Genomic DNA, 12,499 nt, shown 5'->3' with positions numbered 1-12,499 from the left:
GAAAAATTAATGGGGAGGGAGACACACACACACACACACACACACACACTGGGGCAGAGTGGCCAAGGAAACCCCCTTCCCCAGTGAATTCTGAGCAAAAGAGAAGCAGTGTTGCCTAGTGAAAAGACCACAGGCCTGGGAGTCAGAGGTCCTGGGTTCTGATACCAGGTCTTTCAAATGCCTGTTGTAACCTTGAGAAAGTCACTTAACTTGGTTGTGCCTCATTCAATCAATCACTTGCATTCATTCAGTGCTTACTGTGGGCAGAGCACTGTATCAAGCTCTTGGGAGAGTAGAGAATAATAGAGGTGGTAGACACATCCCCTACCCACAGAGAGCTTACAGTATGGGGGGGGAGTTTGCTCAGTTTCCTAATCTGAAAAATGGGGATTCAACTATGATCTTCCTCCCTCTTGAACCATGTCCACTCTGGCTATTTTGCATCTACGGTAGGGCAAAACACAGTAGTTGGCACAAAGTCAGCGTTTAACAAATTCCATTATCACTATCATATTAATAACTCAAACAGAGAGGAGGTAGAAGGTGGAACTGGCACGGCAGCAGTTTCTCAGCAGATCATGTTTCCACCGACCTCAATCTTATGACTTCGGTCTTGGTGTTGGAGAGACCGAATTACATGGTCCAAGGGCTAGGCTGAAGTAATTGGGAGGTGGCAGAGAAGTTTATTAGCAAACTCCATGGGAAAAGGTATCTCAGGCAAAGTGAAGTAAGCCACATGGTTTGGCAAAAAGGAAAAGGAAGAGTGGAGAGAAATAATGGTGGAACAATCTCATGAAAACACTTGCGACTGCAACCAAAAAAGGCGTTTTTCTGGAGGAGAGTGAGAAAGAGACAGATGGAGAAGAGAAACATAAAACAATGACAACACCAAAACAAGTGAATAAAAACATCATTTCAGCTGAATCCGAGGATGAGCCCGCAGAGCTGAGGCTTTTGAAAAATCAATCAGCATGAAATACAAAATAAATGGGAGCAACTGACCTTCTTCCATTTTTCTCCCCACCAAGACATCTTTCTGGTAGATTGGCAGAATGTGCCTCAACAGGTCATCGATTAGTTCAACAGGTTTTGTGTTTCATCTGGGAGGGAAGGAAAGCAGAGGTGTGTGTGGGAAAAGCTCCGGTTGGGCAAACACCCCTGTTGTAGTGCCCACACAGACTACGTCCCCTTGCTATCGACCTTTTTGCAACCAACAGCTCTGGTGCAACCACAGCACCAACAGTGACAAAAATCAAGGCCCCGCTAACTTTAACGAGCCTTGACTGGATACTCTATTTGAATCAGTAAGGCCTAGGAAAAAATGGGGCTACACATTTAAATCATCAAGCTAGAAGCAGCAGCATGGCCCAGTAGAGCGAGCACAGGCCTGGGAGTCAGTAGGACCTGGGTTCTAATCCCAGGGGAACTGTTCTTATTATAATTATCATTATTGTATTTCATTCATTCATTTATTCAGTAGTATTTACTGAGCGCTTACTATGTGCAGAGCACTGTACTAAGGGCTTGGAATGTACAATTCGGCAACAGATAGAGACAATCCCTGCCCATTGACGGGCTTACAGTCTAATCGACGGGCTTACAATATTTAAGTGCTTACTATTCTGCACTGTTCCAAGTATTGGGGTAGATACAAGCTAATCAGATTGGACACAGTCCATGTCTCACATGGGGCTCCCAGTTTTAATCCCCAATATACAGATAGGGTGACTGAGGCCCAGAGAAGTTTAAGTGATTTGCCCAAGGCCATATAGCTGACAAGCAACAGAGCCAGGATTAAAATCTAGATCCTTCTGACTCCCAGGCCCATGCTCGATCAACTAGGCCATGTTGCTTCTCTGCCTTGTCCAAAGTCACACAGCAGGCAAAGGGCAGATCTGCAATTGGAATCCAGGTCTTCTGATTCTTATTGCCATTGTCCTTGTCTGTCCGTCTCCCCCAATTAGACCGTAAGCCCGTCAAACGGCAGGGACTGTCTCTATCTGTTGCCGACTTGTTCTTTCCAAGCGCTTAGTACAGTGCTCTGCACACAGTAAGCGCTCAATAAATACTATTGAATGAATGACCCGTGCTCTTTCCACTAGCCCATGCTTGTCCTTGTGGAGGATCATTCAGTTCCGATGGACCCCCAGAACCTTTCCAAGCTCATCAGAGCTTCTGGGGAGTTGCCAATATGGATACCATTGCCAGCCCCCCAACAGTGCCTTGTGCAGAGCCCAGTTCTAAGCACTTAGGAGGTCAATAAAAGCAAGGGGCATGCTCCCTGCCCTCAAGCATCATACAATCTAATGGGGGAGCTAGGCGGGCACTAATTATTTCCAAAGAATGAGATCAGAAGAGAGAACAACCATACACCTGGTAATTTCAGGAGTCTAGAAAGACGAGCAGATGAATGAATGTGAAACCTGGATGAAATGATGCCAGAAGAGCTCAAAAAGCAGCACATAACACACACATCTCAAATCTATATTATATCTAGCCAGAAGGCTTCTCTGCTCCAATTGCCGAGGCCCTTGTTATGCACTTTATTATTTTTTATTAGATTCATTTTCTGCTTACCTGCACATGATGGTTTGGGTTTTATCTCCAATTCGAACATTGCTCAGCTGCTCTTTACAAACAGCTTGTACATTCATCAATCCGTCTTCCTCTTAAACCTGCCTCATGTGCCTTGTGCAAACATGCCAGCATGGTAATTATGATCCAATGAGGTTAAAACTGAAAAGAAAGAAATGGGGACAAACTTCATCGGGGTTAGGGTTTTAATGAGCTTCATTCCCCTTCAGTTTGGGAGGTTCCATGAGAGCCGGGATCACGCCTACTGACTCTCTAGTGCACTGTACTCTCCCAAGTGCTTAGTAGGGCTCTTCCCACAGGAAATGCTCAGTAAACACTATTGACTAGAGGAGCCACCCTGGAAATTTCTGCTTTGTTGCTGGCTTGGCTTTTCCTGGAGGTGGATTGGGAACACTATCCCCATCTCACTGGAAGCATGTGCTGTGACCCTGAAGGCAATCTCAACCTACCTCCCTCCCCTTCGAGTGTGGAACTTAGAAACAGTGACCTTAGGCAGCGCGGCAAGCATACGGTGAACCTGAACAGGGTGGGGTGGGCCAAGGTTTCCCCTACATTCACTGTTCAAAGGCATTCAATCCATCAATCAATCCATAGTCTTTATTCAGTGTCTACTGTGTGCTAAGCATTATAGTAAGGGAGAGTGTACTGTATAGTAGATACAATTCCTGCCTTTAAATTGCTTAAAATCTAACCGGGAGAGGCAGACATAAAATAATTCAGGGATGAGGTAAGAAGAGAGTACAAAGATGGAGAAGCAAATGAATTCAATGATCTGAGCAGCAGAGTGAAGTGTGGACTGGAGAGGGGAGAAGCTGGAGGCAAGGGGTCCAGTAAAGAGGCTGGTAGCTTACGTAGCCTTGCTGAGCATCCCTATCTTATAAGGCGGCTGATGAAAGTTCCTAGGGAGAATCCCTGGCAACACTAACTTGCCACTTGCAGGTTTGTGCCAAGCAGGGAATTTTGCGGGCACACACCCCAAGGAAGAATGGCAGATACATCCTGGGTCACTCCGAAGATACTGAAGAACAGTGCCACTCCCTTAGACTCCCCAGGGCTTCTCCCTCCGGATCCTCCAGTAAAACTCGAGGAAGAAAAGGGATCAGGCGGAGAGAAGGGATGGATTTGGCACACCTCCTTATTCTACCTGGCAAGACATTTTAACCGTGAGGTGAAGCGTCTCTCAAGTAAGAGTGTACAAAGCCCAAATGAACAACAGAACCAAGACATAGGGGAAGAAGCCCCCCTCTGAAAAGACATCAGAGGAGAGAATTAAAGATTGAGCTTGAATTGGCCCGGGAGAAATGAGAAAATGGAATTAGTGGAGAAAAATTTAGGCTGAAGTGCAGGAGAGATGATGAGGACTGTGTCCAACCCTATTTACTTGTATCCACACCAGTGCTTAGTACAGTGCCTGGGACACAGTTAAGTGCTTAAATACCACAATAATTATTATCATTATTTTTCCATTGATAACTGCTCTGATCCGAAGAAAGAGTCTCCAACGCAGTCACAGAAACGTTCCGAGTTCTTCAGGCCCTCAGAAAGGAATGCTCAGAGCTGCCTGAGAGATCAATACTTGTTGTGTTCCCTCATTCATTCCCTTTGTAATATTGTTTCCTCTTTTGAAACTCTGGAAAGCTGCCACGGCTCATGAGATGTTCTAAGCAACATCTGGGGCAACAGGGAAACACAGAGCACTCGGTAGTTTTAGAGCCCCTCGTGTCTTGTGAGTAATTAAAGCTTAATCACCTTTTTTTGATTCAACCCACCATTTTTCATTTCTCAATGAATAGAACATGAACAATCCCCTGGGTCCATGTTGGAGGTTTGTTAAGATGGGCCTCAGAGTGGAAGGGTTTTGCTTCTTGAACTTTTTGTTTCCAACTCACCCACTACTCCCCAAGCCATACTGAAGGTGTGGCATGGGTTGGCATGAGATGAGCACACACCCAGAGTCTCCCAACTCCACTGCCATGGGGGGAGAGGAACCCTATATGCCTTTGGGCATAACATCCAGACAAAATCCCTCCTTCAACTAGTGAGAGGAAAGCAGAATGGAATCAGAATCCATCAACCAATCCATGGCATTTATTGAGCAGAGCTCTGTACTAAGCTCTGCTTAGTACAAATACAAAATACAAATCAAGATGCAATCCCTGACCAAATGAAGCTTACAGTCTGTAGAATAGAAAAATAGAAGAGTTTCCCATTTTCCTTCACAGACCCACGAAATAAAACTTTGACCTTGAAATCTGTATTTTTGCAGGGCACGAGGAAAAGGATTCTTGTGTCTAATTGAGCCACTTCCAGGCTTCTCTCTGGTCACTTCTAAATTGGGTCAATTCTAAGTGGAGCTCCTCACCCACTTCAGAGTTCAGACAATGTGTACTAGGGAAAGAGATGGCCTCCATGGTGAACGCCTTCTCTAGGTTTTTATCAGGTTCACTTGCTCAAACATCTTGGCTTTTTCCCTGGATCAGCAATTGTTAGCAAACTCTTCCTGACATCTCCATTCTTTGTGACAGCACTGTGTTATGCTCTTGGGAACCTACAAAAGAGGTCAAAGATGTGTTCTCTAACCTTGAAGAGCTGACAATCTGATGGGAGAGGCTGTAAAGAAGCAGCATGGCCTAGTGGAAACAGCACGGGCCTGAGAGGCAGAGGAACTGGTTTTTAATCCCCATTCCACCACGTGTCTGCTCAGTGACCTTGGGCAAGTCATTTAACTTCTCTGGGCCTCACTCACCTCACCTGTATAATGGGGGTTAAGACTGTGAGCCCCACTTCAGGCAGGGACTGTGTTCAACCTGCTTATCCTTTATCTATGCCAGTGCTTAGTACAGTGCCTGGCACAAAGTAAATACTTAACAAATACCATAAAACAAAGACATAAATAGTTAAATATATCATAGTCAAGAGATAGTACTCATAGTCATAGTGAGGGAATATACATAATTAGCCTAGGGGAATCGATCAATAAATACAAGAGAACAGATAAACAGATAACTACATGAGTGCTGAGACAGCTAATAGGATGGCACACTAATAGATCTGCAGACCAAAATGCTAGCTTGTTGTAGATAGGAAATATGTATACCAACTCTACTGCATTATCCTCTCCCAAGCTCTTAGAACAGTGCTCTGCACACAGTAAGCTCTCCATAAATGCCACTGATAGATTGTAGAACAAGGTACGTTTTGAAGACAGAGCTAAATAAGACAGAGACAGAGGTAAGTAAGGGAGGTTGGCTACAAGTAATACCAGCAATAGAATGCAAAGGGCTAGCTGGATGGAGAGCAAAAAGAAGAGCAATAGAAAGGAATGAGGCAGCTCCACCCACCAGCAGGAGTGTGGGGAGGCTAGAAAAAGCATCTTTCAACCTAACTGGATCTAGAAGGAAGGACCATAGGTGGGCAGAAGCAACACATCGAGGCTTACTGATGATGGAGTGCAGAGACCTGGAAGGTTGGGGAGACCTGTCACAGTAGGTGTGTGATCCACCCTGATATGCAGGCTTTGAAGCAGGTATAGGCAGGTTTGTTTATCATTTGTTGATGAAGATGATCCCATCATTCTCAACATCACAGCCACTTCCCAGGAAAGTCTCTTCACCCAAATGGATTGACTCCCTACCCCACATCTGAAGTGCCTTAGAAATAGTGTTCTGACTCCTCTGACTGTGGAGACAGACATTGAAAATAGATTTGGTAGGGATTTCTTTCCCCTGGCTTGACAATATACTTAATTTTTTCATTCCCTTCATCCAAACCTGTCTAATCTGCTGAGATGTTTGCTTGTAGCACATCTTAGGGACATTTAAATCGGATGCTAATATTCACAAGAATCTCTTCCACTTGAATTACAGCCAGCGAAGGAGGAAAGTCAGCAGACAGTTGCAGAAGCAGCATAAGAGTTTGGCTAAAGGACATCTGTAAATCTCTTCTATGCCGTGAGCCTAAGCAAGATGAATGAAAAAAGTTCACAGCAGTTTCATTGATTTCTGTGTATCGATTTGCTTTGCGATCTTCATTTTGAAAACATTCCGTCTTGTGTACGATTCGTTACTTTAAAATGTATTTTTGAAATGGTATGGGAACAATTAGAAATTGACTGTTTTCGGGTTCAAATGAAATACACTTGATTCTGCAATGATAGTATGCATTCAAAACCCTTTAAGGAACAAACACTTGGCTTAATTGAACTGCCTAGAATGTGGGAGAGTGCCTCCATCTTAAGAAAAAAAATTTGGAGAGCCATTGAGTTAGATATAAGGGAAAACCTGACTATAAAGGGGATGAACACGAGGAGACTACAAGGAAGGAGGTCCACTGGAGACCCTCATGGACACTCAGATACAGATGTCAGCATAGTGCACACTCAGCAAAATGCAGTGACCTTGGACACAACATTTTCCCAAAGCCTTTTCCCAAGTCTGCCCGAACCTAGAGGATGTCCTTGGCGGAGGATAGAGCGGAAACCTCTGACTCCTGACTTGCTCTATTATTAGTCATTCCTTTCCCCTCCCAGACCCCTGGCAACACGGGCACCACTTCTGAGACGGGGAACTCAAGATCAGGAGCCGAGGAAGAGGGAGGTTGGGTGCAGAAAATAATGATACCAGATATAAAAGTGTCCTAGATGGTATCCGCTCTCCTATGAGTCAGTGCCTTACTATGGAGGAGAGTTTGCGTATGCCAGTGAAGCTTACAGCTATGCCATTGAGAGATACTGTCTTGCAAAAGTAACCCATATGGAAAGGTCTAAGTTGAAGCATCAAAGTTAATTCACCTGTGCTGGACAGCAGTGGAATAGGAAAGAACAAAAGGCGGATGATCAAGTGATCAAAATGTTGATCAAAGATAAGGGAAGAGATTTAAGTTTTCAATGCATGGAAGAAGGCAATGGTAAACCATTTCCATGTTTTTCCAACAAAATTCTATGGATAAATCCATAAAGCCGCTATGAATCAGAAATGATGTGATAGCATCTGAAGAAGGGAGATCGTATTTGTACCAGGCTGATGAGAAACCAGCTAAAACCGGATGACTAGCCCCCCCAACTCCCCTACCCTCCACTTCCAAGGGAGATGGTGCAGGTCTTATACAATCCAAGCAACTCTCTTCACCCCTCCCCTACTGGGCTAAAGGAGGTGTCCTTGGGGCTCCTTACAGTTTTGAGATGGGATAAGAGAAACTGGAGGTAGAAGATATTCTGGAAGATGGCAAATTAATTTGTTTACTAAGAAATGAATTTAGGCTTTTTCTCTGAATGGTCCTTCTGAGTCAAATTCAAAATAATGAAAAAGTCTTATCTTAATCCTTGAGGGGGAGTTGACTCATTTCACTCTTTTAACTCAAATGTTTAGCAGCTTTGCCTTGGCTATAATAACTACGTACTTGAAGAAAGCACATATTTTGTACATTTTTAAGTTGTGTTAAATTTAGACCTATGAATCCTGGTAGACGATTTATGTACCCCAAAAGAAGCCACAATGATTTTGTAACAATAAAGCACCATTTTCAATAAGACAACATCCTTAAAGACACAATAATTCCTGGTTAGAGAGAATCTTGAGTGGAGAAGTTGGGAAACATATATTCACAATCAAAGCAAAGACATCTCCAATATTTTGAGGCTAAAAAAAAGCAGGGCATCACTTTGGGTGAAGGATAATTAAAAGAAGAAACTTTATGACTCTTTGCCCATTGCTTCTGAAACAAAAAACAACAACCCACAAACACTGCATCTAATAAATGTACTGAACTTGAAGTTGCTCAGTTTCTCTTGTCATCGGTTGCAACCCTCATAAAGAAAAAAAAATTCTCCCGTCCTTTTCTTACCTGCCTTTGGTCAGATTGCCTTGTAACTTCTTTCATCCTTCTTCCTCCTCCCATAGCCATCGGAAGGGAAAACCGTTCCATCCAGGGATAAAACATGGGAACCTGGAACCAGGAAATTGAGTTTAGGTTGGGGTTTTGCCTGCTTCTACCCCAACTTCAATCCAAAGCCAGTCATGAGTTGGATTTCCAACCCATCACAGGAAGTCCAATAAATGGTGCTACTTCTTTAGGGCTAAATCAAGGTGGACCCTATTAAAAACAGATCCCAACAGACTGTATCTGCTCTGCTTATCTTGCATCTACCCTAGTGCTTAGCATAATGTATGGCACATAGTCAGTGCTTAATAAATGTCATCACTATTATTAACAGTATCACTGCTAGGGTGACCAATGTTAGCTCTTGTGGATACCAGACCTCACTCAGGCCAATAAGATGTGAAGTGTGATATGCCAAGCTTGCAGCGTGATATGATGTTGTCATACAGAACATATTGCAAGAGTCCACCTGAATTCACCAGAACCTAGACAGCAGCATGGTGTAGTGAAAAGAGCATGGGCCTGAGAGTCAGAAGACTTGGGTTCTAATCCTGACTTCATCACGTCAGCCATGCGACCTTTCTGTGCCTAAGTTACCTCCTCTGTAAAATGGGGAGTAAGACTGTGAGCCCCGTATGGAACAAGGACTATATCTAACCAAATTATCTTGTATCTACTGCAGTGCTTAGCACAGTTCCTGGCATAAAGAAATTAATAAATACCATTATTATTATTATTATTATTATTATTAGACTCTTTAGGAGGTCTCTCAGTCCTTCATTTTCTCCAGAATCCTTGTGTTCCCTTTCGGGATGCTACTTTCAAGACAGAAATCAACATCTGGAGCTGAAGCAGAGGGAGTCTGGGTACTTAAAACAAAAATACCAAACAGGGGACAGACCAGCCACAAACCAGACTGTCCAAACAAAAACCAGACCAAATGGTCACCCAAGCAATCTCTATTAACCAAAGTAGAAGCATTACTTGTTTGCTTTTCAATGTCTGTCTCTTCCTCTGGACTGTAATCCCCTTGTGGGCAGGGATCATGACTACCAATTCTACTGTACTGTCCTCTCCCAAGTGTTGTGTACCGCACCTTGCACACAGTATGTGCTCAGGAAATCCCATTGATCAATTCTCCCATCACGTGATAGGTTTCTCATGGACAGGGACCAATTCTGTTTCATCCTCTAAAACAACCCATCTTGTACCTAAAAAGGTAGGCCCAGGTACAGAGGCAGAAAAATCTAGTTGCCAGCATTAACCCTCTAGACTACAAGCTCACTGTGAACAGGGACTATGTCCACCAACTCTATTTTACTGTCCTCTCCCAAGCATTTAGTAGTGTGCTCTCTGCACACCGTAAACACTCAATAAGACAATTAAGTGATTGAGGAAAGGAAGTTTTTTTAGACACAGGTGACCCAAACGGACTCATCCCAAATTCCCCAGAGATTTTCTAGTCCAAAGATTACGTGAGGGCAGGACTGGCTCCCTTCACCAGTAACAGATTCCCCCCGATCTGAGGTCTCTCCACCACCTGGGGAAAGTCCCCAGGAACTTATCATTCCTCATATAACGTCGAAGAAATTATGTTCGAAAAGGGCAAGATGATTAAGGAAACAAATTGCACTTTCAAGCTCCCCAGAAACAGTCACAGCACATGGGGAAATGTTCAAGAAACAAAATTAGAAAAATCTGGGGACCGTTACCTAAACATGGCTATTTTGATACTAATTTTAGGCAAGTTCTTGATAATTATGCCCCCATTTGCAATTGTCTGTGAGGCTGCAGGCAGGATCTGCCTCTCTCGGTTTTAAGAAGCCACAGGATCCAACGGCTCCAAAGTGTCCCTTTGGCAAGTGTTTTACCATGCAGCCTGTTTTTTAGATGCCAGTACCAAATAGGCACCAAATGTCTTTATGCAGGGATTTTTATTTTAAAGAATAGTAATAATAAAATTATGGTATTTGTTAAGTGCTTACAATGTGCCAGGCACTGTACTAAGCACTGGAGTGGCTACAAGCAAAGCAGGTTGGACCCAGTCCCTGTCCCAGGTGGGGCTCGCAGTCTCAATTCCCTTTTTCCAGATGAGGTAATTGAGGTCCAGAGGAGTGAAGTGGCTTGTCCAAGGACGCGCAGCAGACAAGTGGCAGAACTGGGATTAGAACCCATAACCTTCTGACTCCCAGGCCCCTGCTCTATCTACTCTGCCTTGCTGCTGCGCAAACAACCACCTAACCTCTGCCTCGGCTCCTGCTGCCGAGGTCCGTGGCTTGGAAATGGTGCTGTGTCTACCACTTGACTGTAAACTCCATTCTACTGCATTCTATTCTCCCAGTATCCTGCACACGGTAAATGCTCTATAAATATCATTCACTGATTGATCTCCAGGATAATGGAGAGTTTCTCAGAGACTCTGGAATAAGTGGGGGTTGGGATTGTAGGGAGTCTCCCCTGCCTGGAACACCGGTTAGATTCTGTGTGTTTCTGTTCCTGACTCCATTTGATATCAGTAGGCTCTGCTGTCTGCTTGGCTCAGAGAATGTAATGTAATGATCTTCCAGGCCAGTAAATATACGTCCCCAACTGCCATCCAAAGCCACCATAAGGATCTCATCTCGGAAAGCACATACCCTGTCCTGAGAATTCTAACCCGGCTCGGCCACTTGCCTGCCTTGTGACTGTGGGGAAGCTGCTTCACGAAGCAGCGTGGCTTAGTGGAAAGAGCCCGGGCTTGGAGGTTAGAGGTCATGGGTTCGAATCCCGTTTCAGCCACGTGTCAGCTGTGTGACTGTGGGCAAGTCACTTAACTTCTCTGGGCCTCAGTTACCTCATCTGTAAAATGGGGATTAAGACTGTGAGCCTCACCTGGGACAGCCTGATTACCCTGTATCTACCCCAGCACTTAGAACAGTGCTCTGCACATAGTAAGCGCTTAACAAATACCAATGCTGCTATTCTCTGGGCATCGGTTACCTCATCCATAAAATGGGGCTTAAGGCAGTGATGAAGAACATGAACTACATACAACCTGATCATCTTCTGTTTACCCCAGCGTTTAGTACATGCCTAACATACAGAATGCGTTTAACAAATACCATTTAAAAAATAAAACAGAAACGTTGCTTGCTCACTGCCCTATTGCTTCCAGTAGGGGCAGTGACTTTCTCAGCAGCAGCCTGATGACCCTGTATCTACCCCAGCGTTTAGAACAGTGCTCTACACATAGTAAGCGCTTAACCACTACCAACGCTATTATTATTCTCTGGGCATCGGTTACCTCATCCATAAAATGGGGCTGAAGGCAGTGAGGGATTTGAACTACATCCAACCTGATCATCTTGTGTTAAACCCAGCGTTTAGTACAGTGCCTGACACACAGAATGCGTTTAACAAATACCATTTTAAAAAGAAAAAAGAAAAAAGAAAGGTTGCTTGCTCACGGCCCTATTGCTTCCAGTAGGAGCAGTGACTTTCTCTTTGGGGGAGGGCCACCAGGTGGCCAAATCATGAATTACAGGCCAAATTCCTGGCCAAGCAACTTCTCAACGCTTTTCCTTTGCAACTGGGGCCGTAGAACCCCCTTGTCCTGCCCCAGAATCCCGGCAAAAGGCCACAGCCAGCAGGGTGAAGCACTACCGTGATTTTTCTCATTGCAAATCTTTAAAGAATGAGATTCCATCGGGACTTCAACACTCCGCATTGGAGCAGAGAGTTCTGCTCCTTTAGTTCCCTGCCATTTCCCCTACCTTCCCTATCCTCTAGTCCTTAAACTCCCTATGGTCAGAGATTATGACTACCAACTCTAATGTCCTGCGGAAGCAACGTGGCTCATTGGAAAGAGCCCGGGCTTGGGAGTCAGCGGTCATGGGTTCGAATCCCGGCTCTGCCACTTGTCAGCTGTGTGACTGTGGGCGTCACTTCACTTCTCTGGGCCTCATCTGTAAAATGGGGATTAAGACTGTGACCCTCACGTGGGACAATCTGATTACCCTGTATCTACCCCGGCGCTTAGAACAGTGCT

General features: G+C 44.5%; 1 long non-coding RNA gene across 1 annotated transcript; it reads right to left on the bottom strand.

Moving 5' to 3' along the window:
* Positions 1-864: 864 nt before the first annotated feature.
* LOC114815933 lies at positions 865-8,534 on the bottom strand. The gene is made up of 3 exons (XR_003763730.2): positions 8,437-8,534; positions 2,578-2,736; positions 865-1,100 (listed from the first exon to the last, which is right to left on the bottom strand). It is a non-coding gene; the product is annotated as an uncharacterized LOC114815933 (long non-coding RNA).
* Positions 8,535-12,499: the final 3,965 nt, after the last annotated feature.

This window comes from Ornithorhynchus anatinus, chromosome 13 (genome assembly GCF_004115215.2).
Source record: "Ornithorhynchus anatinus isolate Pmale09 chromosome 13, mOrnAna1.pri.v4, whole genome shotgun sequence".
Lineage (NCBI taxonomy): Eukaryota > Metazoa > Chordata > Mammalia > Monotremata > Ornithorhynchidae > Ornithorhynchus > Ornithorhynchus anatinus.
Note: the sequence above shows the minus strand (reverse complement) of the source record. Positions and strands in the feature narration are given on the sequence as shown.